This window comes from Triticum aestivum, chromosome 1D (assembly GCF_018294505.1).
Source record: "Triticum aestivum cultivar Chinese Spring chromosome 1D, IWGSC CS RefSeq v2.1, whole genome shotgun sequence".
Classification (NCBI taxonomy): Eukaryota; Viridiplantae; Streptophyta; class Magnoliopsida; order Poales; family Poaceae; genus Triticum; species Triticum aestivum.
Window position 1 is genome coordinate 33,194,511 of NC_057796.1, and position 5,545 is coordinate 33,200,055.

The following is a 5,545-nucleotide window of genomic DNA, read 5'->3' on the forward strand; positions in this document are numbered from 1 at the left end:
GGGGGTTTTGGGGGGTTAATTTAGGTGTTTCATATATTGTGTTAGCTAGCTAATTAATAGAGAGAAGTGTCCTCTCTTATCTCCATGCTTGGTCGACGCTACGTACAATATACGTATGGAGAGGACTAGCCACGCTAGCTAGTAATCAAATGAAGGAAACAGAAGATCGTCATGAACATATGCATACAAAGAGAAGTGATATCGACCACCTCTCCTTCTCCGAGAGATTGGTCGAACAACAAGTTCTCGTATATCTATCCGACACTACCGGCTACATATATACAATAATTATCTCTTACAATACAATCTCCTAATTAAATTGTAAGAACACAGGGTCCACATAGTATTCTCCGTTTTCAACGATCACGTGGTCAAGGAAGAATGCCGCCAATTCCTCTTGAATTGCTCGTATACGATCTGGTGCTAGGAGTTCATCCCGCTTCTGAAACATCTAATTTGAAGAAGGGGGTCAATACATATATATATATATATATATATATATATATATATATATATATATATATATATATATGAATAAATGAAACTAACAGAAATGATGGTAATAAAATAAAATTGTGAATATTATTGCTTACGCACTTCATATTGTTCGTCAGAGTAGCCCCGCTCATAGGTCGTGTAGCGGATGGACTCGCAAACGTAGTATCCACAGTAATTATTCCCGGCTTCCTACCACAACCACTTTACAAGAAATAGAGGTCAATCAAACTGATAAGCAAGCATGCTAAATGGTATTGATGAAACAAGCGCTTGAATCACTAGGAGATGCGCGGAACATGCTACTATAGTACTTACTTTCGGGTGTTTAAATTGCAGCTTCTTCGGCAGTCCCGGAGCTTTTGTGGTGAATTTTCTCCAAACCCTGCCAGACAAAGAAAACAATTACTTGTTATCAGGAAATGAACAAAGTTGCTGATATGGTGGATAATGATCGATTTAACTTACTTCTCGAGCATTTGAGTCATGTTCGCATAGTCCTGGGGATCTTTTCGTCTCGAGTCTAAGACGGTTACTACTCCCGGCTCAAGCTTAATCTCTAGGAGAATAAAGTGGAAGCTGCGCATGCATGCATAAGTCATCAATTACATTACCATAACCTGAACTAATAAGGGAAACCGAATATGCACAAGACAGGAACACTCACTTGAAGAGTTAAGGAAAGAGTATTATATCTTTGTTTTGATTTAATACCAACGATCGTAGCAAGTTGGCCTCGGCTTCTTTGGGATGTTTTTCAATCGTATATGCATCTATGAGATTTGTGTTTATGAACCCAATATCACCGATTTGTCTTTTCTTCAATTCGGCGATCTTCAATCTGCATAATATAGTGAGGATAATTATAAATACATGCAATGAAAGAGCTGACCTATATAGAGAGACTTAATGACAGAAGTAGTACTACTTACAGACAGTAACAAGTGATCGTTGTTTTATCGAGGGCCTTTTGATTGTAAAACTGGAAGAAATCCTCAAATGGAACATTCAACAGATCAATTCCAACGAGGTCATGCTCCGGTTTAACTCTCAACGTCAAAGTATTCATCCCATCAGACTCTCTGCAGGTTTTCATGTACCAATCATGTAGTCTTTGCATCATCGTTGTTAGAGATCTTTCATCTTTGACGAGAGGCTTCCCGTAATGGTATTTGTGTTCGTCGACCTCCATGATTTCATAATGTACATCGTCGGGCAGGTAATCTTCAAGATTGCTATAACCGGGCACCATCCTCGGATCATTAGCGACGATGTCTTTTGACACCTTGAGCGGGGGGCACGATTGGTTCGCTTGTTCGCCGAGCTGGGCAATTTTTTTTCCCAGCTCGTCGTTCTTTTAAACTTTGATCACTGACAGTACTTCCCGACTGCTCCGCTTCGGCATATGTCTTTGCAAGAATGCGCTCATAGTTGCCTCTTGACGGAGACTTTGGTGGTTTTGTCAGGGCAGCCAGAGTGCGCTTTGCTTTCACCGGATCTACCTTCTCCTCCGGAGGTGGATGTTTCTTTGCTTTCACCCCTTCAAAGAAGTTTGTCACTTCGGCTCGCACGATCTTCCTGGTTTCCTCCTCGGTCCTCTCGTATGGTAACTTCTCTGGAGTCTTCAGAGAAGGACCGAATCTGTATTGCCTCCCGCCTCTGGCAGCTGTACTGCTAGACGCCGGCAGAGCAGACGGAGCGGCTGCGGTTGTCTTCTTTCCTTGCTTACGAGGTGGAGGAGAAGGACTACGACGCGCCGGAGCAGCCACAGCGGCGGCGGGTCTCTTCCACCCTTGCTGACGAGGCGGAGAAGGAGCAGGCTGGCTGCTCTAGCGCGCCGGCGCAGGCGGAGAAGGAGGCGGAGTGCCGCCACGCGCCGGAGAAGGAGGCTGAGTGCCCTGATCAGTCACCAGAGGAGGAGGCGGAGTGCCGCCACGCGCCGGAGAAGGAGGCTGAGTGCCCTGATCACTCGCCGGAGGAGGAGGCGGAGGAGGAGGCGGAGTGCCCTTACTCGCCGGAGCCGTCGAGTTCAGAAGTTTGATGAGCTCCTTCCGCCATAGGCATGGAGTCTTCAGAGCTAAACCCAGCCGAGTCTCCCCTTCACCGGTAGGGTGGTCAAGCTGGAGGTCCTCAAATCCCTCCATTATTTCATTCACCATCACCCTAGCATATCCTTCTGGAATTGGCCGGCAGTGGTAGGTTGCGCCGGGTTCAAGAGGTAAAACAGAGCCAACTGCCGCCTTGACTTTGAAGTTCTGCCATTCCGCCATAAGGTGGCAATGTTGAGACTCCGTGATAGCATCCACGGGGTAGCTAGCAGGAGCCGTCAAGACATGCTCCAGCTGAAGCAGCTCGGTGGAAGCCACGCTGCTTCTCCACTGAGATGGCATGGTAGCTTCGGGCGTAGTTTCGGCATGTCGATTGCCGTCTCGTTCCTCTAGCGCTTGAACCCTTTCGTGCAGCTTCTGAATTTGGATCTGCTCCACTTTTTTCCTCCTCTCCTGGCTTTTTTAACCGCCCGCGTCCAGAAAACCAGCCTTCCACGGAACGGAGCCTGGCGTGCCTCGTGTCCGTCCAGGGTGCTCAGGATTCCCGAGGGCCATTGTGAGCTCGTCGTTCTCTCTGTCTGGAACGAACGTCCCTTGCTGCGTTGCATCGATATAGTGCTTAAGCTTCTTGACGGGTATTGCAAGTTTCTTGTCCGTCCAACGACACCTCCCTGATACAGGGTCCAAGGTTCCGCCAGCCCCGAAGAACCAAGTCCGGCAACGGTCTGGCCAGTTCATTGTCTCTGGTTCAATCCCTTTATCAAGCAGATTCCTCTCAGACTTCGCCCACTTAGGCCGGGCTTTGAGGTAGTCACCTGACCCCGTGCGATGGTGAAGCTTCTTCATCGCAGCTTTCTTCTTGTTTGTCGCTGACATCTTCTTACTCTTTTCCGATGTCTTGTGGGCCACAAATGCGGGCCAGTGATCTCTGATCTTCTCATACCGGCGGATGAATTCTGGTGTCTCTTCTTTGTCGACAAACGTTTTCAGCTCATTCTTCCACCTCCTGAATAGGTCTACCATCTTCGTAAGAGCATGAGACTTGATTAATTGCTCTTTAGCTGGCTTCTCCGGATCCTCCTCTGGCGGTCGGGTGAAATTTGCCTTCAGCTCAGTCCAAAGATCATCTTTCTGCATATCATTGACATAAGACACCTCAGGGTCTTCCTTCTTAGGCTTATACCATTGGTGGATGCTGATCGGGATCTTGTCCCTAACTAGAACCCCGCACTGACCAGCAAATGCATCCTTTGTCCGGATGGGTTCAATCGGTTGGCCGTCGTGCGCGATTGCTGTGATCTCAAACCTTTCATCCGAGCGCAACTTTCTCTTCGGGCCTCGTCTCTTTACCGCAGTTGTGCTCGATCCGGAGGGCTAGAAAAAAGAAGAAAGACGAGTGTTAATTAATATGTGTACATACCAAAACAATGAATGCATCAATTAGCTAGTCAGCACAGGCTTAACTAATATATTTACCTGGCCGGACTCTGTTCGGTCACCGGAGCCGTCACCACGGGCTCCTTCTTGCACCAGCATTGGGTCACCGGAGCCATCATAATCATGTCTTTCCTCCTCCACTCTTCGATCACCGTAGCCTGCTTCTTCACCCTGTTCTTCCAGACCATCATTGTCGTTAAGATACGACAAGATATCACCTCCGGCTAAGATTATCTCCCCCAACACCTCTTCTGCTTGCTCATCTCGTCCGTGCTCCATTGTTTCTGCAAATATTACAACATGGCAATTATTACACAAACATGACAGCAGGTGGTTAGTGCAAACGTAGACCTAGCTTATTCCGGGTTTGGCGTGGCCTCAGCAATGCTTCAAGGGTAGGGGCGCGGCGGGAGGGGGTAGGAGACCGACAACGTTTTTTTCTAAGGTTTGGGTGTCCTCGAGAGTTTTGGTCGAGCGAGAGGGCCAGGGGGTGCTCCCGTGGTATAAGTTATCACGGTCGAGAGGGGGTATAAATATCGACCGTCCATCATGTCGAAGTTATCTGGGAGGGAGTTATATATATCGACAACGACGACATACATACATGGGAAAATAATGTTATCGGGGAGGGGGTATACCGACCCCCCCACGTGTTGAAGTTATCGGGAGGGGGTTATATCGACAACGGCAATGAACGTACATGGGAAAATAATATTATCGGGGAGGGGGTATATCGACCCCCCCTCGTGTTGAAGTTATCGGGAGAGGGGTATATCGACGACGAGAGACCCGATAAAACATAAGAAAACGAGGAAGAAACAAAAAGAGGAGAAGAAGAAAAGAAATAGAGGAGAAGATCAAAGAAAAAAAAGAAGAAAAAAAAAGAGGAGAAGAAGAAAGGAATAGAGGAGAGAAGAAGAAAAAATAGAAAATGTTCTTTTCTATTCCTTTCTTCTTCTCCTCTTCTTTTTATTCTTTTTTCCTCTTCTTATTTATTTCTCCTCTTCTTCTCCTTTCTTCCTCTTCTTATTTTCCTTTTTCCTCTCATTCATAAAAAAATGTTCAAATAGAAAATTTCAGAAAAAAGTAAAGGTTTTGCCGAATGCATTGTTCATATGAATATACAAACATTTGCATATTCTGCAATAATTAATATCACCAAAAAAAATCTATGAACAGAAAAAATCCTAACTTTTCTAAAAATCTATCTTTTGCATATATACATGAACATATATATACACAGAGAACATATATACATACATATACACAGAGAAAATGCAAAAAAAAGATCTAAAAAAGGACATATAAACAGATATACACACATACATATACTCATACATATACATATAAGCATATAAATGTGCAGAAAAATAGGGAGGAAGGGGGCAGTGCCGGCCCTGACCAAGGCGACGGCGGCGTGTCGGGGCAGGGGCAGAGGCGACGGCGGCGTGGTTGGGGCAGGGGCAGAGGCGTCGGCGGCGAAGGGCGGGGCAGGGCGACGGTGACGACAGGGACGGGCCGGGGCGCGGCGCGCATCGGGGCAGGGGCGCGGCTGACGGCGAGGG